The sequence below is a fragment of the Zalophus californianus genome, chromosome 2, assembly GCF_009762305.2.
Source record: "Zalophus californianus isolate mZalCal1 chromosome 2, mZalCal1.pri.v2, whole genome shotgun sequence".
Taxonomy (NCBI): domain Eukaryota; kingdom Metazoa; phylum Chordata; class Mammalia; order Carnivora; family Otariidae; genus Zalophus; species Zalophus californianus.
This window is the reverse complement of record NC_045596.1, coordinates 39,498,127-39,525,511: the sequence shown is the minus strand read 5'-3', so window position 1 is coordinate 39,525,511 and position 27,385 is coordinate 39,498,127. Positions and strand designations below refer to the sequence as shown.

Sequence of the window (27,385 nt, the reverse complement as noted above, 5' to 3'; positions counted from 1 at the left end):
CATGACCTGAGCTGAAGGCAGCAGCCTAACCAACTGAGCCACCTAGGTGCCCCAAGAAACCGCTCTTCTAAGAGAAGCCACCTAAGGTGATTTTTGTTCTGAGCTTCGTGTCAGTGGAATCGGGAAGGATGGACTCCTTTTGTATCTAGCTTCATTTGCTCAACATTATGTTTGAGAGCTTCCTTATGTTTTCCTCTTGTGGTTCATTCATTCTCACTGTTGTATAGTATCCTAATATATTATACCCCAATATATTTTTCTATTCAATTGTGGCTGGACATTTGAGTTGTTTCTAGCTATTATGAATAGTGATGTTTTGACTATTCTTGTGTATGTCATTGACTGAACATAGCCCATATATTTATTCAGCAAAAAGTTTTTTAAAGCGGTTGTACCAATTTATATCCTCCTACCAGCAGGGGGTGAAAGCTGCAGTTGCTCCAAATTCTCCCCAACACTTGTTATTGTCAGTCTTCTTCATTTTACCAATTCTGATGATAGTATTGTGGCCTTTTGTGGTTTTAAGTTGCATTTCCCTGACAAGTTTGATTAATTTTTCAAAAAATTTTGGTGATGTGAATACCCCTTTTCATGAAGCATCTGTGCAAGTGTTTTACCATTCTTTGTTTGGGTAGTTTGCCTTTTTGTTCTTGATTTATAGTTCTTTATGTATTCTAGATATGTCAACTCTTGGGTTTATGTATTGTGAAGATCTCCCACTCTGTGGCTTTCCTTTCTTATTAGTGTCAAATTATGGAATAGAAGGTCTTAGTTTTAATGGGTCCATATTATCAGTCTTTTATTTTGTGGTTCATTTTTGGTGTCTTGTTTAAGACATCTTTTCCTACACCAAAACGTAGAAGTTTTTTTCCCTGTGTTTTCTTCTCAGACCTTTATTGTTTTAGCATTTACATTTACACCTATCATATCCTAGCATTAATTTTTGTGTATGGTGAGAGCTATGGATTAACTTTTTTTCTGTGCATATATTTAACTGACCCACTGCCCTTTATTTATTTAGAGTACTATCTTTCCCCTCTGCACTATAATGTCACCTTTGTTATTGGTCAAGTGATTGATTATATAAACATCTATTTCTAGACCCTCTATTTGGCATAGAATTAAGCCAATACCACTGTGTCTGGATTCCTATAGTTTTATAAGTCTTTATATTCAATAGTGTAAGTCCCTCACCTTTTTACTTCTTAAAGATTGTTTGCCTGTTCTTGGTCCTTTACATTTTATGTAAATTTTCAAATCACTGTGTAGTTTCCACAAATGCTTTTTGTTTTGATTTGGGATTGCATTAAATCCATAGTTCAAATTAGGGAGAATTGCTTTATAACACTGAGTCTTCCAACCCATCAAAATGATATACTATGGTAATCTTTACTTAAGTATTTTAATGAGTTATTCTTTAATTTCTGTCAATAATGTTTGGTAATTTCAACCAGAAAGATCTTGTTCATCTTCCTTTAGATTTATTCATGTGTATCTGATATTTTTTATGTCATTTGTAAATGGAATCTTTAAAAAATTTTTGTTTGTGTACAAATAAATCACATATTGATTCTTATACCTCTCTGTAGATCCATTTGGATTTTCGAAGTGCTCATTATGTCATCTACAAATGACAGTTTATTTTCTCCTTTCCAATCATTATGCTTTCTGTTTCTTCTTTGTCATAGAGAAAGGTGTCAATATTTCACTTTTAATTATGTTTGCAGAAAGACTTTTACCGATACTCTGTGTCAGATTAAGGAAGTCCTTTCTATTTCTGGTTTGCTAAGGTTTTATTTTTTTAATCATGAATGGATTTTGAATTTTATCAAATGCATTTTCTACATTACTTGAGATGATGTGATTTTCTCCATATTATGTTAAAAATATAAGCTTTAGTGATATGTAATTCATATACCATAATATTCACTCTTTTAAAATGTATAATTAACTGGTTTTTGTATACCCTTATAGAGTCATAAAACCATCCATAGCCATCTAATTCCAAAACATTTTTGTCACCCTAAAAAGAAACCCCATGCCCATTAGCAGTAATGCCATTTTCTCTTCCCCCAGCCACTGGAAACCAATAATCTACATTCAGATTCTATGGATTTGCCTATTTTGGACATTTGATATAAATGGAATCATAAAAAGGGACCTTTTGTGATTTGCTTCTTTCATTTAGCATAATGTTTTCAAGGTTTACCCATGTTGTAGTATGTATCAGTACTTCATACATTTTTATTGTCAATTACTGTTCCTTTGTATGAATATACTATTTTTTGAAATCCATACATTAGTTGAGGAACATTTGGGTGTTTCTACTTTTTGTTTACTATGATGCCACAATGCATATTCAGGTGAAAGTCTTATGTGAACATATGTTTTCAATTCCCTTGTGTATATAGCTTGGAGTAGAATTGTTGTGACCAGTAATAACTCTGTTTAACACTTTGAGGAAATGCCAGTCTCATCAGCAATGTAGAAAGGTTCCAGTTTCTCCACAGCCTCACCAACACTTGTTACCCTTTTTGATTATAACCATCCTAGAGGGTAGGAAGTAGTATCTCATTGTGATTTTGTTTTGCAATTTAATAATGACTAATTATGTAGATAATTCAACATTTCATGAGCTTGTCAGTCATTTGTATGTCTTTTTAGAAGTAGCTATTCTAATAGTTGGCCCATTTTAAAATAAGGTAATTTGTCTTTTAATTGTTGAATTGTAAGAGTTCTTCATCCATTCTGGATACGAGCCCATTATCAGGTATATTATTTGCAAATATTTTCTTATGTTCTGTGGGGTGTCTTTTCAAGTAATTTTCAAATGACTTTTCTTGATTGTGTCCTTTAAAGCACAAAAGATTTTTTAACTTTGAGGAAGTTCAATGTATCTATCTTTTCTTTTGTCACTTCTGCTTTTAGTGTCATCTCTAAAAAAATCATAGCCTAATCCAAGGTCACTAATATTTACTCCTGTTTTCTTCTAAGAGTTTTAAGATTTTAACTCTCATATGTAGGTCATCAATTCATTTTAAATTAATTTTCATATGTGGTATCAGGTAGGGGTCTAACTTCATCCAGTTATCTCAGAACCAAGTGTTGAAGAGACTGTTCTTTCCCTGTTGAATGGACTCAGTACCTTGTCAAAAATCAATTGGCCATAGATGTATGGGTTTATGTCTGAACTCTCAATTCTACTCCATTGATTTATATGTCTATTTTTATGTAAGTACCTACTGTATTGATTATTATAGCTTTGCAGTAAGATGATTACCAGAAGCAAAGAAGGACATTTTAAAATGATAAAAGAGTCAATCTATCAAGAAGCCATAATCAATATCAGAGCCCAGAAATATATTAAGCAAAAATGATAGAATTAAGGGGAAAATAGTGGATAGAATAACTAGGTAGATCATCTATAAGGAGGAAGAATTGAAAAACAATATAAACCAACTTGATTTAGACAGCTATAGAATACTCTACCCAACAATAGCATAATATATGTAAACATATACACATCTCAAATTTTTAATTTTTTAACTTTAAACCTATTTGTGTCTCTAACTGTGAGTTGAACATATAGTTGAATAGCATTTTTTATGCACTAGACAAATCCTTGTCTTTTGATTGTAGTGTTTAATTCATTTACATTTAATGTAACTACTGATAAGAGAGGACCTACGTCTTTTATTTTGCTATTTGTTTTCTCTATGTCTTTTAAAAAAATTCCTCTATCTTCCATTACCTCCTTTTCTATTATATTTTTTAAAATATACCATTTTAATTTCTTATTGCTTCTTATTATATTTTTTTGAGTTGTTTTTATTGGTTGCTGTGGGACTTACAGCTAGCATCAAGTTATAACAGTCTGGTTCAAATTAATACCAACTTAATTTCAATAATTTACAAAGTTTGCTTCTGTATGGCTTTGTTCCCTATACGCTTTCCCCTTCTTTGTGCCATTATTGTCATACAAATTATATCTTTATACATTATAAACCCATCAACATAGTTTTAAAATTACTGATTTATGAGATTGTCTATTAAATAAGATAGAATAAGAAAGGATTGACAAATAAAATATATTCCTGCTGTCTCTTATATTTACCTAGGAATTACCTCTACTGGTACTTTTTATTTCTTCATGAGGATTTGAGTTACTGTCTCTTGTCTTTTCGTTTTATTCTGAAAGACTCCTTTTAGTATTTCTCATGGGGAAGTTCTGATAGTGGCTTTTGTTGATCTAGAAATGTCCTACTATAGTCCTCATTTTGGAAGGGTAGTTTTGCTGCATATAGAATTCTTGGTTGGTAGTCCTTTATTTTCAGCACTCTAAATATGTAATCTCACTTTCTTTTGGAGTCATGCTTTCTAATGAAAAATCAACTGTTAATCTTCTATAGAATCTATTTTGCCTGATCTATCTCTTGGCGTTCTCAAGATTCTATCTTTGGTTTTCGATAGTTTGATTATGACATATTTATGTATTGATCCTTCGAGTTTATTCAGTTTGAGTTTATTGTTCTTCTTGGATGTGTGGATCAACATTATTCATCAAATTTGAGATTTCTCAGCTATTATATATTCAGACATTCTTTCTGCCCCATTCTCTCTCCTTTCTCTCTCTCTCTCTCTCTCTTTTGGTGAACAGTACACTGTTTCTTTTTTATCATTATATTTTATTTAAGATCAATTAATTAAGGTATAATGTATTATTAGTTTCAGAGGTAGAGTTTAGTGATTCATCAGTTGCACCCAATGCTCATTATAGCAAGTGCCCTCCTTAATGCCCATCACCCAGTTACCCCATCCCCCCACCCACCTCCCCTCCAGCAACCCTCAGTTTGTTTCTATAATTAAGAGTTTCTTATGGTTTGTCTTCCTCTCTGATTTTGTCTTATTTTATTTTTCCCTCTCTCTCCTCTCTTTGTGGAACTCCTACAGTGTATATGTTGGTATACCTGATGTTTCTTTTAAGTATTTAAGGACCTGTTATTTTTGGGGATGCCTGGGTGGTTCAGTTGGTTGAGCATCTGACTCTTGATTTTGGCCCAGGTTATGATCTCACTCAGGGTCATGAGATCAAGCCTCATGTCAGGCTCTATGCTTAGCACAGAGTCTGCTTATCCCTCTGCCTTTGCTCCTCCCTGCCCCCAAATAAATAAACAAAATCTTGAAAAAAACTTTTTAAAAAGGACCTGTTATTTTTCTTGATTTTTTTCCTTTGTGTTCCTTAGACTGAATAATGTCAACTTATTTATCTTCAAGTTTGCTGATTCTTTCTTCTACTTGCTTAAATATGCTGTTAAGCATCCCTGGTGATATTTTCATTTTATCTGCTGTACTTTTCAACTGCTGAATTTCTATTTGGTTCTTTTTTTTTTTTTAAGAAAAAACTAATTTATATCTCTTTATTAATATTCTCTGTTTGTTGGGACATTGTTACTATACTTTAGTTCAAAATGGATTTTTAAATTTTTTTTGAATGTATTAAAATAGCTGATGTAAATTCTGTGTCTAGTAAGTCCGATGTCTGAGCCTCATCAGGGACAGTTTCTATTGACTATTTTTTCCCCTTATATATAGGTCATACTTTCCTGTCTCTTTGCTTGTCATATTTTTGTTGTTGTTGAAAATTGGATATTTTAAATAATATAATGTACAACTCTGCAAATCCAATTTTCTTTCTCCTCAGGATTTGTTGTTATTACTATTTGGTGTTGCATTTATTGTTAATATTTGTTCGTTTAGTGATTTCCCGGAACTAAGTCTGTATTGTAAAGTTTGTGTTCTTTGTCATGTCTGACACTGAAAGTTTTGCTCAGATAGCAGCTCAGTGGTCAGCTAGTGATTGGACAGATATTTCCTTAAATGCCTTGAACCAGTAAGTCTCCCACCCTTTTTAATGAGTTCAGTGTGTATGTTGTGGTAAGACTTAAACACTCTGGCAATTTCCAGCTCTGCCTTAGCCTTCAATTCCTGCTTATGTAGAGCCTCAATGTCAGCTAGAGGTGAGAGATTTGGGGGGATACTTCCAGATGTCTTTATCCTAAGTGTCAGCATTCTTTTTCTTTCTTTCAGCTTGCTTGCTTGCTTGCTTGCTTGCTTGCTTTCTTTCTTTCTTTCTCTCTCTCTCTCTCTCTCTCTCTTTCCTTCCTTCCTTCCTTCCTTCCTTCCTTCCTTCCTTCCTTCCTTCCTTCCTTCTTTCATTCCCCTCTAACTAGGGCTTTACATTGGCATAAAAGACCTGCTTTGATTAGCTGTTTATCCTTCAGTAAAGCTTGAGCATTCTGACTGTTAATTCTTGGGCCTGGTACTCAGTTCTAGATTTTTCTGCTAGTATGTAAGAGCCTCTTTCTAAGCTACTAGAGAGGGTTTTTGGCTTTCACATATGAATTACAATTACCTGTAGCTTTGAGTTGCTCTTTTCTAGGTCATTGATGCTTAGCAGTAAGGCATCCAATCCATTGTCCTTATAGTTGCTACTACTACTACTTCTTCTTCTTCTTCCTATCATTACTACTATTATTTGCACTTCTCAAACCCCATTAGACTTTACATTACTTTCCATAGGTACATTATTCCAATTCACCTCTGATGAGGGTTTTAAAAATTTGACTACCCCACTGTGCCAGGGAATGTCTGCCCTACCTTCCAGGAATGATGGCACTTTCACAACAGGGAGTAATACAGATCAATAACCCAATCTTATAACATACTATCTTGGTGATCACTCCTGGGACTGTCAAAATTGAGTTTTTTCAGAAGTAGTCACTGAGATGGAGTGTGTTGTACGGGGTATTTATTAGGCATCAGCACTTGTGTAAAGGAGGGAGAGAAAAGAGGATTGAGCAGAAGGAGAAACTGAAATTTGCTCTAGGTCCATCTAAGTCTCTGCTAAATCCATACAGAGCTCTGGAGTGTATATGGTCTGAGAAAGGTATTCCACGTTGGGCCAAAATAGTTGGATCTTTACATCCCCATCTCAATTAGTCATTGAGGTGGTCCTTCCTGGGAAGGGTGTGCCTTTGGGAGAGGCAGCTCTCTGCAGTTGGAGCAAAATCTGAAGGAGCTAAAGGCTGTTGGCTGACCAAATCCTTTGTTGAGGAACAGATCACCTTGATCCAACAGAGACTGAGCTGATTTTGCTGTTTGGTTAAGGCTCCATCTACCTCTGGTTTATCTTGAGTTGGAGGATATACTTCTCCAGTGGTCCCAAAGAGAAACTGAGGTGTTTACAGCATTCTCTTCCCTTGGACAGTCCCAAATTCTATTTTTTCTTCTCAGGACAATAAAATTGCTGGAATTTCCATTTTATTTTGCAGAAGTGTTCTGCTTAAGTTTTTAGCCTCTTGCTCTTTGTGGAAAATGCCTCGAGGGAAAATCCTTCCAAGTGATAGACCTACTTGTCTGTGTCTCCTTTCTCACCACATACTTGGCCCCTTAATATCCACTCCTTTGGCAGCACCCAAACTCTAACTTTTGTCTCTCTATGCCTGTGGGATTGCCAAAAGTTCTGCTGGTTTCCCTGCCTCTTTGCAGTAGTCCCGTGTCCAGATTCTCAGTTTTTAGCACCATGCCAAGAACTGGCAAGTTCCACAAGGGAAAAAGCATCCACAGAATGTATACTATTTGTTCAACAGTTATCTTCTCTCCAGGATCTTGGCCATTCACATACTAATTGTCTTGAGAACTATCAGATGCCTTTATACAGATGTTTCTTCTGTTTTATCTGGTTTTTCTAATTTTACTTGATGAGGGCATCAACCTGCTGCAAGTTACTATATTTAAGCCATGAGTGGAAGTTTGTTTTATTTTTTTTATTTTTTTAAATTTTTTTAAAGATTTTATTTATTTGAGAGAGAGAATGAGAGAGAGAGCACATGAGAGGGGGGAAGGTCAGAGGGAGAAGCAGACTCCCTGCTGAGCAGGGAGCCCGATGTGGGACTCGATCCCAGGACTCCAGGATCATGACCTGAGCCGAAAGCAGTCGCTTAACCAACTGAGCCACCCAGGTGCCCTGTTTTTTTTTTTTTTTTTAACACAGTGTTTAGTGGAGGTCTGCCACTAAGTTAGGATTCCATCTGAAAGACCGTATATGGCAATAAACCATTAGCATGAGTCAGTGTATCTGAAAGAGAAGTCTCTCACGTCTTTTTTTTTTTCCAGCTACCTTTGCCCCGTTTTGATAAGAACACTTTATTAATGGTCTTTACTAGAGGTCATTTGGAAAATATAGCCTTTTGGTACAGGATTTAAGAATCCATAGAGAAAATTTAAAAATCAAAACATCATCGGTGTTCTTTAACACTGATGGCCAAAAATTTTCAGTTCTTGAAAATCAAAATAAGATTATCAGTATTACTTAATGGCTCAGACTGAAACGCCACATAATATAGGTTCTCCAAATATCGGAAAATATTACAAATTTTCTGATCTTGAAAAAACACCTTGGAAGTTTGATGAAACATTTGTATCTAAGAACATATGTTTAAAGAGACAGAAATTTCCTAAGAGGATTTGAGATCCTCTAGTTGTCATAGTCTTCTTAAAATTTTTGGTTGTATTATTTTTGCCACGTATAATTAATTCTCTGAAGATAAATCTGATAAAAAGTGTTCGATGCAATATTTTCCTAGAATTTAAAATAATTGTTCTGTGTCACGCTAGATGGATAAACAGGGTGCTAACAATCATAGATATGTGCGTAGTTTGTGTGCTAGGGAAAGAGCTACTACTAGCTATGATCTTTGTGTAAGCATAAGAATATAATTTCTAGCATACACACACAGTTACTAAAAATGTGTTCATGTACTAAGAATATGTATACCAACTAGAGAAGTATTTATTATATAATACAGTCTTAATCATATAAGGGTTTATACTATATGGCCACTTATAAACATACCCGATGAAGTCCTTTTCTCATTTTTTCATTTATTCGGTAAATATCAATTGAATACCTACTCTGTTCTCAGCATCATCCCAGGTAATCTGAGAAAATAAAAGTAATCACAATAATCATAATATTAGTTTATACCCATGTAATGTGGTAGTTCTCAACCAGGAGTCATTTTGTAGCCTCCACCTGGGAACATTTGGCAATTCCTATAGACATTTTCGTTGTTACACCTCTACCCACAGAAGGAGTTGATACTAGCATCTAGTGGGTAGAGACCAGATATGCTGTGTAACCTCCTACAATGCAGAAAACTCCTCACAACAAAAGAGCTATGTGGCTCAAAATATCAGTAGTGCTGCTTTTGAGAAACCCTAGTCTAAGGCTTTATGTTTTGCAAAATATTTTATAATAGTAATAATAATAATAATTAACATGTTTCCTACATTTAAAGAATGTTAAACCTCATCTGGTCCACCCTTATGTGAGAACCAATGTGGGAAGAATATTAGTGACTACATTTAAACATGCTATCACACAGAAACTACAAAGGGAAGCAGGTTAAATGTCAATGGAGTAAAGTGGAAGTCAACCGCATGAAGGAATTCTGAATATTGGAAAAAGGGAAGGGTCCCACCTGACAAAGAAGAAGAGAGAAGGTAGTCTGTAGGCACTCAGCACTGTGAACTTGTGTTGGGCGTCAGGCTCCCATTTAGCCCATAAAATGAAGGATCATTAAAAGTTGACTCCCATTTTAGGCTTTTTCTTCCCACTTGTGAATCATTTGTCCCAAGAAAATAGTAATTTCCCTCTTTATATTACGGACCCCATTCTCCTTTCCAAAGTGCTTTCACAGCTGTTAGCTCCCTTGTTTCCAGAGTAAATCTCTGAGGTATTATCATCTTCATTTAATTAATTAGGAAACTAAGGGTCAGGGAGATTGTTTCAAGATTATTTTAAATCTAGCCCCCCAGGCCCTATCATCTACCCAATAGTTCACCATTGTGGGACCATCCTGGGATTCATTTATTAATCCTTGAGCCCTACCCTCTGTTACAGCCCCCTACTCACAAGAGCTTTCAAAATGTCTTTTCAGACTGAATGGAGCCAAAACGCTGACTTGTAACAGCTGCTTTCTCCAATGCACAGCTCTGTGAATTTCATTCTTCTGTGAGCATCCTTTAGATCAGTCAAAACTCTGAAGAGATTTTGTTGTCAGATAGAAAGATGCACAGTTGTCTTATCCTTTCTATCTTATATTGATGCTAGATCCTGTAAAGTAAATAATGTGCTAAAGTGATAATGCTGTGGGAACTGTTCTTCAGAGGTTTTAAAATAAACATTTGTGTGTGTTTCCATAGTTGAGTTGTGAGAACTCAGGAACAAAAGGTCAGGGCCCATCAATCATTCTGAGCTTTCTCAGTAATCCTTTACCTTCTCTGTGATCATATATGAAAAGTCGTTTTTAAATGGTATTTTTTGTAGGTCTAAAGAGATCTCCCCTGCCATGAAAGAACTTCAGCTATTTATTTTTTTCCTCGTCTCTTTCCTTCGCCTAGTATCTTTCTTGCCTTTCCAGCTCTGGTTGCTGAGAGCAACCATTTCAGCACAGTAGCAGCAAAATGGTAATTTCGGGATCTTGGTAAAACACATACTCTGAATTTCTGCTATTGGGTTGTCGATTCATTTGGGAGAAGTAATGCAATACTGTTTCTTTGAGGTACTTAGTGTCAGTGTTTTGCCAGAGCTAGATGATTATAGATAACATCACGAAGTTACTAAAAGCTAGCCATGCACTTTTCATTACAATGAATAGTCAAATAAAATGGGGTTTTCTTAGAACTTGAAATTTTCCTATATTTATAATTTTAAATTTACTTAAAAATTTAAACCATGGGATCATTTTCTTTTTTCCATGTGTGGATGCTTCTTTTAAGAGCACCAAACTTCGATCTAAAGACTTGTATTCAAGCCCCGACTATTCTACTTACTAATTGTATGGGCTTGAGCAAGTTTCTTAAACCCTTTTAACACCTCTTTCCTCACTTTTTTAACAGGAATAATAACACCTGGGTGGTAGAACTGTTTTATGGGCTAAATGAGATAATGTATTTGAAAGAATTTTGGAAACCATAACATACTATATAAATGTGAATGCTTCGATTCAACAGACATTTAGAAGCCTATTCTATGTACCAGGCAGTTTACCAGGAACTGGAAAAGGAAAGATGACATGAGTACTTTTGAAGAGTTCATAGGCCAGTGGAAAGATGGATATCTAAGCACAGAGGCAGAGCCTGAGACAAGGGTTTGAGCACAAATGGTCTATTTGGGAGAGGCATGGGACAGTGGGGGAGGGGAGAGGTGAGTCAGGGAAGGGAAGATGGCCAACAGAGGTAAATTATTAAACCAGCTACCATAGTGGGCAACTGGAGTTTAATCTTTTGGAAAAAACCTGGAAAATATTGTACAACATACAACAATTCAGAATTACCCCACTAGAGGGGTGAGGTAGCTGGGATATGCACTTACTTCTTTAGCCTTTGAAACTGATGGTATCTACTAGCCTGTAAGTACTACATCCTCTAAGAGTAAAGACTTGAGAGAGAGGAGGAGGAAGGAGAAAACTTGCCTGTGCCTACAATGGAAGGCTTTTGTCCCTGTTGACTTCTTCATCTGTAGCACTCTCTTTGCCTTTGGTTTCTAGAACACTGCTCTGTTTGGTCTGCTTCTCACCACATCGGCCAGTCTCTTTCCTTTTCCCAAATGGACCCTAAGATTCTACTCTCAACCCTCTTGCCTCAACATCCTATGCATTTTTCTCTAGGAAATCTCTTGCCTGTGGCCATGTAAGTACTGATGACTCTTAAATCTATATTTCACATCCAATTGTATTCTACTTCCCCAAGCTTTAGATCCTTATTCCAATGTCCTCACTTCCACCTCTCCAGCAAAGCTGCTTTTTTCCTGGTCTCCAGGGATTTTCATCCAGGTTGCTAAATCCCATGGGAAGTTCTCAGTTCCCCCTCTGACTTGACTTCCTGCAGCATTTGCCACCATTCATTACTCCCTCCTCCCTGATAAGCTCTCTTCCCTTGGCTTCCAGGAAGAAGCCACTTATTTTCAGCCTCCTTTGGTGTTTTCTTCTCATTTCCATCACTTCTAAACAATGGAGTGCCTCAGGGCTTTGTCTTTGGATCTCGCCTATTTCAGTGATCTGATTAGGGCTATTCAGGCTTGTGGCTTTAAATACCTCCACGAACTGACAACTACCAATGGGGGTTTCGAGCCTGACTCTTCTCTGAACTCTGAAACTGAATGCATATTTGTTTCTCCCTCTGTCTCCTACACACACACCCACACACACCCACACCCACACCCACACCCACACACACACACACACACACACACACACACACACACACACACTGCCTTCTATTTATTTCCACTCCAGTGCCCGAAAGGCATGTCAAACATAACATGTACTAAACTGATCTGATATAGCCCCCACATTTGCTCCTCTCCCAGCTTTCCCTCTCTTAGTAAATAACAACTTCATTCTTTCGGTGGCTCCAGCCAAAAATTTTAGGTCATCCTTGACTCTTCTCTTTCTCTCCCATACCATATCTGATTTGTCAGCAAATTCCATTGGCTCTAATGTCAAAATATGTGCTTAATCCAATCAGTGCTCCCCACCTCCATAACCACTACTTGGTCCAAGCCACTTCAACTTGTTCCTGGATTATCCTCCAGCTCCTTATTAGCTTCTTTGCTGCCTTCCTATGCCCCTGTATGCTATTTTCAACACAGAAGCAAAATGTTCTTTTTTGCTACTCAGATCCTATTGGTCCTTTAAATGTTCACATCTCTACCCTCCAAGTTTTTTTTAAAAGGTTTCCCATCTCACTCAGTATAAGAGCCACCATCCTTACAACCTTCAGGGCCATTCGTCAGTATTGTTGCATTGTACAACTCCAGCGGAGCATCATTCACACAGAATTCAATATAACTAGGGCTTCTTGGAGTTGTGCAGCATAGACATCTGGCCCTACGTTATCTGGCTCTCTTACCCCTCTGACTTCTCTCTTAGTACTTTCCTTTTGGCTTCCTAGGTTCCAGCTATTCTGTTCCACCTGCCTGCTACTGTCTTCTCCCAGATATCCCCTCCTGGTTTTCTTAAGCACCTGTCTGTCAGGCTGTAACATAGGGCATGTGAGGGAGAGTGGCCAAAGCAAAGAAGAGAAGCTATACCAGTAACAGCTATCGTTATCCTTGTTATCTGAGTAGTGGGAAATCGTAGGACATGGAAAAATTCTTAATAAATTTCATGATCAGGGGTGCTTGGGTTGCTCAAGTCGGTTAAGCATCTGACTCTTGATTTCTGACTTGGATCGTCATCTCCGGGTCATGAGATCGAGCCCCGAGTCGGGCTCCGGCTGGACCTGGAAGCTGCTTGAGATTCTCTCCCTCTCCCCCTGCCTCTCCCACCCTCCTCTCTCTCTCAAAAAAATAAGTAATTAATTAAATTAAATCTTAAAAATAAACTTCATGATCAACTTGTCTGATACTTGAATTACACTTTGCTAAAAATTGAAGCTTGAAGGTTTTTTTTTTAAATAATTTAAAATCCCTAACGCTTCTTTCAATCCATGAACCTTAAGAAATGCTCATCTTGTGGATTTCTACTGTTTTTCTGTGAGAACCATAGTCTTGTTTTGATTTCACTATGCCACATACCCAGCAAAAAGAAGCAGTGCCAAACAAAATAGATTTCTTGTTGAGCCTAAATACTACCTGTTCTCTTTGGGCTCAGTAGTTTTTGTTTTTAGATCATTTGAGATTAGTTTTCTGTTCTCTGACAAATATTGCTTTGCTTGAGGTGGCACAGTCGTTCCTCAAACAGAAAAATAAGGAGGTTCCTTTCCACACCTGCAGTCATTCTTCTCACTCTCTTTACAAGGTTGATAACTCAGAAGCCCAAGAGCATAGATTGATGCCTGTGTTTCTTGCAGAATATGTTTTTTTTTGTTGTTCAGTGGCTGGAGATCAAAGGCATCCACATTTTGTTCAATATTGTGCCTCACAATCAGAAATCAACATTTGTGGCCTTACAGATTATGATTAAATACAGAAATTTTTAGCTACAAAGCAAGTCTGATTTTTTCAGACTTTTCATACCCACTAAGCCTTTTTTAGTCAATAATCAGTTTGATCACTGCAACAAGAATGCTGATCAGTCACACCCTGAACAGTTCAAAACATCATTTATTTTAATTCTAAATTCAGCCTTATATCCCCCAATTTAATCATAACAGATTCATCTTTGCAGAACCAGGTAGTTGAAAGAAATTGCTGAGGTTTTTTTTCTTCACCTAATTGAAATACTAGCTTAGTTTTGAGTTTCATATTTGTCTCCAAAAATTCCCAAGAAGGGATACAATTTATGGGTTTTTGTTTGTTTGTTTTGGTGGATACAGTTTCTTTTTTTTAAATTTTTTTAAATTTTTAAAATTTTTTTTATTATTATGTTATAGTAATCACCATACATTACATCATTAGTTTTTGATGTAGTGTTCCATGATTCATTATTTGCGTATAACACCCAGTGCTCCACGCAGAACATGCCCTCTTTAATACCCATCACCAGGCTAACCCATCCCCCCACCCCCCTCCCCTCTAGAACCCTCAGTTTGTTTTTCAGAGTCCATAGTCTCTCATGGTTCGTCTCCCCCTCCGATTCCCCCCCTTCATTCTTCCCTCCTGCTATCTTCTTCTTCTTCTTCTTCTTTTTAACATATAATTTATTATTTGTTTCAGAGGTACAGATCTGTGATTCAACAGTCTTGCATAATTCACAGCGCTCACCATAGCACATGCCCTCCCCAATGTCTATCACCCAGCCACCCCATCCCTCCACCCCCTACCACTCCAGCAACCCTCAGTTTGTTTCCTGAGATTAAGAATTCCTCATATCAGTGAGGTCATATGATACATGTCTTTCTCTGATTGACTTATTTCGCTCAGCATAACACTCTCCAGTTCCATCCATGTCATTGCAAATGGCAAGATTTCATTCCTTTTGATGGCTGCATAATATTCCATTGTATATATATATATATATATATATATATATATATATATATATATATATATATATACACACCACATCTTCTTTATCCATTCGTCTGTCGATGGACATCTTGGCTCTTTCCACAGTTTGGCTATTGTGGACATTGCTGCTATAAACATCAGGGTGCATGTACCCCTTCAGATCCCTACATTTGTATCTTTGGGGTAAATACCCAGTAGTGCAATTGCTGGATCGTATGGTAGCTCTATTTTCAACTTGTTGAAGAACCTCCATACTGTTTTCCAGAGTGGCTGCACCAGCTTGCTTTCTTGGTGGATACAGTTTCTTAAGCTCAATCCGTTCTCCTTGAAATTGAACTAGAATGATGTAGTAATTGCCTAGTAATTCAGGCATCCAAGTGTCTGAACTCCAAACTCTAGGCTGCCCACAGAAACTAATGTGTGATTCAGGATCATCACATCAAAATCTGTGAATCTCTTTTGAAATTGCAATGTCATTATGCCAAACAGAACTTCAGTCTTCATAACTTCAGTTCCATTGAGCTCAGCAATTGGGAAGTAATCGCCTTCTTCATTTTCATCTGTTCAACCCATATGTTTATTTTGTGTCTGAAGCCCTGCACCCATTTAAAACAAAATGAGCTAAATTCTTATTGAGGAGGCAATGTTACAGTTTTTTTAGAGCTGAGGTCTTCTAAATATTTTTGCCTGTGTAACTCTAAAAGGATTTTGAAAAATGATACACCCCTTGCACAATTTTAAGTTAATATCTAAAAATTTTGAATCATGGATGTAATTGGCAAAGAGTATAATCTAAAGGATATTATAATTGACATTTTAAAATGAACCTATTATATTACTTTTTAAAATGTGTCCAGAGGAATTTAAATACCGTAGTGAGGTGACTCTCACCAACCATTCAAAAATTACAAGCTCTTTCTTTCTTTCTTTCAAGGATTTTATTCATTTATTTGAGAGAGAGAGCAATAGAGAGAACATGAGCAGGGTGGAGGGGCAGAGGGAGAGGGAGAAGAAGACTCTCCACTGAGCAGGGAGCCCCACATGGGGCTTGATGCCAAGGACCCCAGGATCATGACCTGAGCTGAAGGCAGACGCTGAACTGAACTGACTGAGCCACCCAGGCACCTTTTTAAAAAAAAGATTTATTTTTAGAGAGAAAGAAAGAGTTAGTGAGGGTTGCGGGGAGGAGCAGAGGGAGAGGGAGACAAGCAGATTCCCCAGTGAGTGGGGAGCCCAACATGGGGTTTGATCCCAGGACCCTGAGATCATGACTTGAGCCGATACCAAGACTCATCACTTAACCAACTGAGCCAACCAGGAGCACCTACAAGCTCTTCTTTTAATAGTCATTAGATACTACATTGTTTTTCTTTCTCCCTGAACTCTTATTTCTATTCCCCTTCTCCGACAGAATTTCATTCAGTGTAATCTCTTTTAATGTTTAGAATTATTTTTATCGCCCTACCATACATCTCTAAAACCAAACCATGTATAAAAATGGAGAGTATTACTTGGAAACATTTTCCGTCAGTTATGAGACTCTGAGTGTCAACAGTTTCTTTTTTGATTAATTTTTCATAATAATTATGATTTAAGTCTATTAAAATTTTTATAATTACTAAACTTAAATGTGACATTTGCTAGAGATTTATCCCTTGATGTGTTAGAAGGATGGTTGGTTTTCTTTTAAAACTGGTTTGTGCACAGTGTAACAGCATTTGTAATCAATTTCCTTCCTGTATTTTTTTCTTCTAGGTGGTTGTGCTTTGAAACTTATTCACATAATTAAGTACAGGGGATAGAAGGAGTTTTATTATGATAATGGCGTTCAGTTAAACTTCCCACTTTAATGTCAAAATTCACCTTGTAATAACATATCATTAAAAAGTATTTCTAATGATTAGATGACAACCTGATAAGATTCCCCTTCCATTTTTGAAAACACAGAGGTGAAAAGCACTGTACTTGCATGTGAATTTGTCGTTCTGTTATTAGAGTCATCATGGTCTTAATTTCTTAGACTTTTGCCAGGATTTATCAAATTCTATGTATGATTTTTTCACTTAGAATCACTTTATTTAATCCCGTATACTCAGAAAGAATTTGGAAAATAGAATTATTGTTAATTTCAATTAATTTTTGCTAACACAATATTTTTTATAAAAAACTTATCATATTATTGCATGCTTTAAGTATATATATCAAAACTTTGGAGCTATTGATTTGATTCTTTCAAATTTATAGAGAATTTACCTAATCAGTAAAGCCACTTTTCAATGTTAAGCTAATTGGCCAAATTAGAGTTACTTTCTGACAGAAAGAGGTTGACTTTTTCAGTTTGTTAGTGTGTTAACATGGGCCCATGATAAGAATCTTACTGTTATTTATTTTTTTTTACTTCCTAAGTTATATAATAAAATTCACTTTTTTTCCTTCTCTATAGTTCTATGAGTTTTAACACAATGCACGGATTTGTGTAACCACCAACACAATCAGGATAAAACAGTTTATCACCCCAAATATGTCCTCCTTTTGTCCTTTGTAGTCAAACCTACATTCCAACCCTAAACCTCTGGAAACCACTGATCTGCTCTCCAAACCTACAGTCATGATTTTCCCACAATATCATAAAATAGAATCCTATGCTTTATTATCTTTTGAGACTGACTTCTTTCACTTAGCATAATACTTTTAAGATTCATCCATATTGTTACATATATCAATGCTTTTTCTTTTTACTTTTTAATAGTATTCCATTGTATGGATGTTCCCTAATCTTATTCATTGGCTGAAGGACATTTTTTGTTTCCAGTTTTTGGTAGTTATGAAAATTATTGCTAAACACTTGATTACATTTGACTACAGTTTTTGTAAGCAAATTTCTCTAGGAGAAATACCTAGATTGGTAAATGTATGTGTTATTTTATGAGAAACTGCCAAACTGTCTTCCAGAAAGACTATGTTATTTACTTTCCCTTCAACAACACATATGAATTCCAGTTGCTCCACAAGCTCATCAGTACTTGGAATTGTCAAGTTGAATTTTGTGTGTGTGTGTGTGTGTGTGTGTTAATCATTCCAACAGGTGTGTAGAGGTATTTCATTGTGGTTTTAATTTGTATTTCCCTAATGAGTAATGATGAGCATCTTTTAACCTGCGTGCCATCAATATATCTACTTTGGTGAAGTGTCTATTCATATCTTTTGCTCATTTTTCCCCTTAGGTTGTGTGATTTCTTACTGTTGAGTTTTGAGATTCCTTTATGTATTCTGGGTGCAAGTCCTTTGTGAAATATGTGATTTGGAAATATTTTCTCCCAGTCTGTACCTTGTCTTATTATTTTCTTCACGTTGTCTTTTCACAGAGCAAATGTTTTCAATTTCGATGAAGTCTGATTTATTAATTTTATCTTGTATGGAACACGCTTTTGTGTCCTAGAACTCTTTGCCTCATTCATATGCACACAGATTTTCTCCTATAATGTTTCCCAAGACTTTTATAGTTTTCATTGTACTATGATCTATAGTGAGTTAATTTTTGTATAATGTGTGAAATATAGGTCAAGCAATACTTTTTTCTTTTTGCATGTGAATATCCAATTTTCCTAGGACAATTTGTTGAAAAGATTAAATTGCTTTTGCAACTTTGTTAAAAATTAATTGACCATATTTCTGTGGGTCTATTTCTGGACTCTTTACTCTGTTCCATTGGTCTTTTTGTCTATCCCAGAACCAAAACCACTCTGTCTTGGTTATGATAGCTTTATATTAAATCTTAATATCTGGTAGTACGAGTTTTTCAACTGTGTTCTTGCTCAAAATTTATTTTTCCATTCTAGTACTTTCCCTTTCTATATAAATTTTAGAAAAAACTTGTCAAAAAATCCTGCAAAGATTTCAATTGGAATTGTGTTAAAGCTCTAGATCAATTTAGGAGAAAATCAATTTGATGTCTTTAAACATAAATGAATCTTTCAAGCCATGAACTCAGTTTGCTGATTATTAGGTCTACCATGGTTCTTTTATCAGCATTTTATAATTTTCATTATAGATCTTGCACTTATTTTGTTAGATATTTTTAGAGCTATTGTAAAAGGTACTGCTTTTAGAATAGTCATTTCATTCTGTTCATTGCTTATTACGGTAGACAGAATTCTGAGATGGTCCCCAAGATTCCAGTCTTCTGGTGTACAATCTCCTATTTTTTAATGTGGGTGTGAAATGTGATTAGGATGAGATGATCACTCCTGTGATTAGTTATATGCCACAGTTGACTTTAAGAAAGGTAGAGTATCTTTGGCAAGACTGACCTAATCAGGTGATTTCTTAAACTAAATCTTTCTTCTTGCTTTCCTGAGAGTTTCTGTCGTGAAAGATGTTGAATTCTATGAAATATTTTTCTGCATCTGTTGGCATGATTATGTGGTTTTTCTTTAGCTTGTTAATTTAGAGATTGCATTTATCACTTTTTTAAAGATTTATTTATTTGAGAGAGCACAAACACAAGCAGGAGGGGCAGAGGGAGAGAGAATCTCAAGCAGATCCACACAAAGTGTGGAGCCTGACGCGGGGCTCAGTCTCACAACCCTGAGATTACGACCTGAGCCAAAAGCAAGAGTTGGCCACTTAACCAACTGTGCCACCCAGGTGCCCCCATTTATTATTTTTTGAATGTTGAACTACCCTTGTATTCCCAGAGTAAACCTATTTGTTTGAATATTGTGTGTGTATATATGATTTTCTTTGAGTTATTCCTGTTTGGGTTTTGCTGAGCTCGAGTCTAAATTTATAGCCTTCATTAGATTTCAGAAGTTTTAGGCATTAATTTTTCAACAATTTTTTTGTACAAATCTCATTCTTCTTTCTTTCTTTCTTGGATTTTAATGATATCAGCATTAGACCTTTTTATAGTATCTAACAGGTCCCTGAAGTTATGTTCATTTTTTTCAATCTCTTTCCTATCTGTTGTTCAAGTTGGGTAATTTCTATTAATCTATATTCAAGTTCATTGATTCTTTCCATTGTCATCTTCATTCTGCCATTCAGTGGCTTTTTAAAAAATTAACATATTTTTTAATTATAAAATTTCCATTTGATTTTTTCTTGTAGCTGCTATTTCTCTACTGAGAATGTCTATCCTTGCATTCATTTCAAATTTGCTGACCTTTACTTCATGCAGCATGGGCATACTAGCTGCTGTAAAGGCTTTCTCAAATAATTCCAATAGCTAGGTCTTTTCAAGAATGGTGTCTATTGATTATTTTTTCACTTGGAGGTTGCTGAAAGTGTCCTGCTTTTTTGGATGCCAACTAATTTTGGATTATATCCTGGGTATTTTGAATATATTATGAGATTCTGGGTCCTGTTAAAAAGCTCTGGAGAATGTTGATTTTTGTTTGTGTGTTTGTTTCTTTTCATAGTCAATTGACCCAGTTAGGTTCAGGTCACATGTCCCATTGTACATTCTGTGGGCTTTAAATCCAATATCAGTTTACTTTTCAAAGACTTTGCGGTGTAATTTGGATCCTCCACGCATACGTGCCTCCCAGGGACCAGTCTGGTATTTGGGCCATGGATTGCATTGTAGTTCAGTTCTTAAAGCTTTTGGTGTTCTAGTTCAAGTCATTGTCATGCATGTGTCTCTGGGGGATAAGCCCAGGACTTCATATCCAGTTCTACGGGATCTTCTCCTCAAGCTCTCTTCTCTCTCTGACTCCCAGGGACTCTTTCTCCTGGTCCTATGTCCAAAACGCTGTCATTTCAACATCCTTTCACTCATATTCTCTTCCATGGCAAACAGGCAGCCCCACTTCTGCTCCCACTGTGGCATGAGTGCAGCTTCAGGACTGGGACCCTCCTCCCTCCAGAGGAGGCTCAAGAAAACAACTGGGGCGGATTTCCTCTTCTCTCTTTGCTTTGCAGGGTCCGTTCCTCCCATTCCTCTGATCAGGGAGAGAGCTTCTGTGGGCCATACCTGCTGCACAGTTCCTAAACTGTCTGCTATTCTTTACTTTTTAGATACCAGAGATAGTTGCTTTATATATTCTGTCTGTGATTTTTGGTTATAATCAAAGGGGAAGATAAGGTAGAATAATTTTCTGCCATCTTAACGGGAGCTGGTAGCTTAGAATCTCACTTTTTTCTTCTAATTTTAGCCTATAGATTTAGGAGGACAAAACCCAATGCCTGGACACAGTTTGTTGCTGGAATGAAACGAGTGCCCTCTCCTTCCATGTTTCTTATCTGTGCTCTTTTGAAATTGCCCTTCAAGGGGTTTCTCTTAGGAACAGTATATTCTCTGACATTTGGGTAGTGGGGATGCAAGATGGCTAAATTGAAAGTATTTTGAAATGTCTACATGTTTGGAACCTCAGATGTTTTGCACCCCAAGAATATGCACTGGAGCAGGTTTGGAATGGATTAGAGGCATGTCTTTCTTTCATCAATAAAGAAAGGGACATCATGAAAGAAGGGGTGGGGAAGGGAAAACTGATGACTCCACCCTTGGACGTGTCCTTAATTGGGGTAATTATGGAAAAGAGGAAATTTAAGGATGTGGACATTGATTCCTTTAAAACTATCTCTGCCTGTGTGTACCCTTGGAAAGTCTTTGCTTCTGCCTAGGGAATCATATTCTAATCTTAGAAGATGCCTACTGTAGAATCCAGCAGACCTGGCTATTATCCTGGTTCTACTCCTTTAGTGATAATCTAAAGTTGAAAATAGGCACGTATAGTGTAAAAAGGAATCACAAGTGACAGAAACTCATATGCACATATACAAGTGATTCATTAATACATGGGATAAATATTAAGAACAGAAAAGTGCTGAGTAATTGTGAAGATGGGGTAGCTACATGTTAGAGGCTGGTGGGGCTAGTCTGTGGAAACAGTACGTTGGTTAGAAATTTGAGGAAGAGAAGATGAATTACTTTTCATTTAAGCTTCCTCTCTGGCAAATATGGTTAAGGCAATTACAAAATTAAAAAAGAAAAAAAAGCACAGAAGAAACAGTAACTGAACTTTTTTCCAAATAATAGTTTTAATAATAGCATTTAATAATAATATAATGATAATAATAATATAAAACTCTTGCTGAGCATTTCTTATATACCAAATGCCATCCTAAGAGTTTAGAGATATTGGGATGCCTGGGTGGCTCAGTCAGTTAAGCGCCTGCCTTCAGCTCAGGTCATGATTCCAGGATCCTGGGATCGAGTCCCGCGTTGGGCTCCTTGCTCAGCGGGGAGCTTGCTTCTCCCTCTGCCTGCCTCACCTCCTGCTTGTGTGCATGCTCTCTCTCTCTCTCTCTGACAAATAAATAAATAAAAATCTAAAAAAATAAGAGTTTATAGATATTATCTTATTTGCTCATGGAAGCACTGTGAGTATTATGGTCATTCTTCCTATTTGGGACTACATATTGTATCCCCCCCCCGAATTCATATGTTGGAACTCTAACTCGCAGTGGAATGGTATAGAACATAGAGCCTTTAGGAGGTAATTAGGTTTCCATGAGGTTATGAGGGCGAGCCCAATGGTGGGATTAGAGTCTTAGAAGAAACGAGACTAGAGCTTGGTCTCTCTGTGGCATATACCAAGAAAGGCCATGTGAAGACATAACCAGGACGAGGGTCCTCACCAAGAACTGGACCATGCTGGCACCCTGACTTAGGACTTCCAGCCTCCAGAACTGTGAGAAATGAATGTTTTGTGTTACCACCCAGTGTATGGTATTGTTGCAATAGCCTAAACTTGACTGAGACACTTCCCATTTTGTAAATGAGAGAACTGATGCTCAGAGAGATCATACCATTTGCTCAAGGTTCTAGAGGTAGGAGTGGGCAGGCTGTGATTTGAACCCATTTGAATCTGGGCCTGTTAGAGCTCACAGATTTAGTACATTGCTGTTGTAAATGTAGCACACACATTAAAAGGAGAAAAGAGGGGGCGCCTGGGTGGCTCAGTCATTAAGCATTTGCCTTCGGCTCAGGTCATGATCCCGGGGTTCTGGGATTGGGCCCCACATGAGGCTCCCTGCTCAGCGGGAAGCCGGCTTCTCCCTCTCCCACTCCCCCTGCTTGTGTTCCCTCTCTCACTGTGTCTCTCTCTGTCAAATAAATAAAATCTTTTAAAAAAATAAAAATAAATTAAAAAACATAAAAGGGGAAAAGAGAATTTCTGTGTACATTTAACTTAATAACATTCAAAATTAGCTCAAAATGGTGATTTCTGTGTACAAAGACTACTTACTAAAAATCATTCTTTGGAAACACTTAATTAGAAGAGATTAAAGATTAGACCTATGACATTAGGCCCACAAAAGAAAGGAGGGGTTTATTCCACACAAAAAGTACATGTTGCATAAGGACATTTCTGTGTATATGTATGTGTGTAGGTATATGTAGATGTATATACACGTGATTATATATATATGAAGCAAATACTGTTTAATTAACCTTAAAATTTGTGATTAGATAAGCAGTGGTTACCTGCACACACACCCCTTGGCTTCTCTTTTCCTCTTCATGAGAATGTTCCTATTTTTCTTTTCATGGTTTGGTAGTTCAAATAAATCTCAACACAGGACCAAAAAAAGTGGCTATTTGGTTTAGAACCATTGATACTGACCGGGTAAGAAGTCTGGGGTTTTGCTTTCAATCTCCTCAGACAAGATGTCAGAAATGTTTGGCTTAATTTAGGCGAAGGCTTTGCACTGAAAATAAGTCTCCCTGCTGGCAGTCTTCTAATTGAAGAAAACATGTAATGTTCAGATCTGCCTGGTATAGAATAATAGTGATAAAAATAAAAGCCTTGAAATATTTTTATTTCATTGAAGTCTTATTTTGCAAGTCAAATACAGATGCAGACATGAAAGTACTGACCTTTTATTTGTGTTATTGGTAGCACATTTTTTGCTATTTTTATGAAGCAAGCCATGCAAATTGATCTGACTAGAGACTTGATAGAAAGTAAAATGCAAGGCCACATTCTTCTAGCAATAAAGCAACATCTATCCTTTAGAATCTTGTCCTACTAAAAATCAATTCAAATGGATATGACAGATGTTTTTGACGAAATATGAAAAAAATCTTCACTCAAAAATCTTGGGGGAACATTTGACAAGTGACTTCTGTCCCATAAGTAGCATATAGAGGGTCTGAAAGAGTTAATGTTTTCTGAGATTGCCCAATACATGCTGCCAGTGGCCCCACAGGATCTGGCTTTTTACTCCATGGGATTGTATGAAATATTGTTTTGGGTTTTTTTGGGTTCTTAAGCTGTTTCCAGTTTTCTCAGTTTGGATTTCAGAAGACTCCCTGCTAAGTATAACTTTTGAATAGAGGATTTATCTGAAGACTAGAAAATTTCTTGCTTATCTGAGAAACTCAATAGCCAGAGGATTAACACTTGAACATCATAACAAAACAAATAGTATCTTGTTCTGTAGGAAATCAAAACTGTTTCATATGATTTAATAGCCTTGTTTAAAAGAACAATTTACTAGAAAGATTTAAGTAAAAGAGGATTATTTTTATATTCTTGTTTTTTGAAAACCCAGCTTAAAGAAATGCATGCACCCCATTCATTCAGCGGGTATGGAAAAGCAGCTATGTGCCATTCACGCGTACAGCAAATGTGTGTGGAGCGCCTACTCAGGGCTGGGATTGTTTCAGGCACTGGGGATTCAGGAGCAAACCAAACCAAGTCCCTGTTCTGAAGGACTCACACACTGGAGAATTTGGTGATTCGCTGGGGAGAGGAAAAGAGAGAAGGTGTTTGGTTGGGAATCTCTTAGAGGATGGTGGTTGTACCACTTGCCAAAGTAGAAGCCACAGGGAGAAGAATAGTTTGGGAGGAAGGACCATTTGCACTTGTGAATTTCCCGATTATATCAGTTGGGTACCTGAAACTTAGGAGAGAGGTTTGAGCCCAGGGAACAAGAGCTTGGGAGTTATTTGTGCAGATATTGGGCTGAAATCAAAGTGGATGAGCTCACAGAGGGTGAACGCGAAGCACGAAGGAGTCAAAGAAGAAAGAGTACAAAGCTTGGGGACATTGACAGGGCAGGTTGCAAAAGCAGTTTTGGTATCTGTCCTCCTCTGAGACCCACCGGAGTTGTGGGAAATGGCTCGGTGACTCATCTTTTAACTAGTATGCAGACTAAGGAACACTAAATCTTCTCCTTCATTACTTCCTCTCTCATGTGTTTTGCCCAGCTGATTATGAAACAGGCTGGTGCCCTGCTGGACTCAGGAGGATTGGAATGGAGGCACTGGGACTCAGGGAAATTGTTTGAAAAAAGTGTGATACATAGTACTCTCTGGGAAGATTGAAAACACATATAAATATTGTTTTGTTTAAAAATGAGTTCTTGTCGGTTTTTAGCTCAAGTTATGTAGGGGACAGTGATAAGTGTCATCTGCTAAAAACAAGGTCCTCAGAGAAATAATAATAACAGCAACAACAGCAATAGTAATAGCTTTTATTGCATGCATGCTGGATGCCAGTTACTGTGTGAAGTGCTTTATACATTCTGTTTTTTTTCTGTATTTTACGGTTAAGGAAACAGAAGCTCATCATTTTAGGATATCTCCCGACCAAGGTAACTTTGATACTCAGTATATTTTTGACCGAGAGAATGAATGAAGGTGCTTTCAGCAATGAAGAAAATAATACTAATTTGAGGGGCACTAAATTAATCCAACTGTTTGCATTTCAACTAGGGAATCTCATTAGGATGAGTGTTATGGGCAACACAATAAGCAAACTAATAGTAATGTTTATTGCAGAGAAGGGAATGGACTTGCAGAAACTAAGTCTAATGAGATAGTGATTCATGTCACTAATGTGGGTCCCTTTGGCGTTTGGCACAATCAGATGCCCAAAGGCAGTTCTACCTGGCAGACTGGACCGTGGTCTGTTTTGGTTTCTACTTGGAATACTGTGCTTCCCTCCTGCCCAGGTCCCCCAGGTGTATCTTGTCTCTGTTCCTCCTCCTCAGCTTGTTGCAGGTTTATCGCTTTCATGGTGCGATATTGGGGCTGTCTGTGTCTTTGTTCGTTCCTCTCTTATCTGGCGGCTAACTTTTCCAATTTCTTCCAGGGTCCCTGAAGCTATAGCAACTGAAATTCTTACAGTCAGAAGTCATGTAATAGAGTGTCTCTTCCTCCCCACCCCCATTCAAATTGTGATGCAGATGCTTTATTTCTTACTCTGTGCCATGCCTCATATAGGTCTAACAGATTGAACGTGAATGACTAACATGCTCAAGAAATGTGTTACTGGTGTCCTGGTCCCCTCGTATAATCTCTTTTGTACAGGGCCAGTGTCATCAGATTTAAAAAGAAAAACAAGCGAACAAAAGCCATTGGTCACTTAACCTAATAAGTGGAGGCTTAATTACATTTTGGGAGAGGGGCAGGTTGTGGAAAGTGGTCTGAGCCAGTGTGGACATGTGAGAGATAGTAAGGATGAAGGATTGGGGGCAGTGAATGAAAGAGCTGAATGAAAGATTTCTTGGCTAGAAGAATAAAGACTGGTTGGAGAGGAAATGAAGGCTGGGAAAACTGGAGGGGGCCTTTGAAGCTAAGGATGAGGAGTCTGCATTTGATAGGGAGAACAATAGTGAGGCCACTGGTCAAAGTTGTGGGTGAGAAAAAACATTTACCAACTGGTAAAATTGAATATGTACTGGTTTTGCATGCCTGAGTCGTCTGTTAGATCCATTGTTGTTGTGAAAAACTCTGAAGGACATTACAATGGAAAATAAATGAGAAAAATCCACGGTTCTGAGATTTCTGAGTTTCGACACAAAACATACTTTTCACTGAAGCAAATTAAACACAACTTCTCTTGTTCGAGGGGCAGGCATCTTTTTGGTCTTGACAGTTTTATTTTTTAAAATACGCTTTAATTCCGATTTTCGTAGCAGTATTTCCATAGGAATTTTGTTTACAATGTCAGTGGGTGTTTCTGTACCTTACATTGTAATGAGTATATTCTATCTGTATTTTTTCCAACACATTATTCTTTCAGTTCTCATATATTTTTTTCTATATATGTATTATATGAATATGAAAACCACTATTCTATGTGATTTGACTAGGTGTTGGACTGCGATCCTTCATCTCTTAATTTAAAATTTTTCCTTGCTATCTGAAGAAAAAGGTATGGAAATGACAAGGAATTATGATACTCAGGCAACAGCTCTAATTGCGTTCCCCACAGAGAGCAAAGGTGTCTTGCTGCTTTTTGGCTATAACATCATCACGTCAACTCAGGGCCCTTTGAATTGCAGAGGTTGTATACATAAAACTCTCATAGTTATAATCCAGTCCCTTGTTCATCGATATAGCTTCATTTTATG

The 27,385-nt window shown here is 37.0% G+C and overlaps 1 protein-coding gene across 5 annotated transcripts in view; it reads left to right on the top strand.

Moving 5' to 3' along the window:
* The window catches only part of CORIN (corin, serine peptidase), a 237,543-nt gene that overhangs the window by 94,261 nt on the left and 115,897 nt on the right, over positions 1 to 27,385 (top strand). The window lies entirely within an intron of this gene.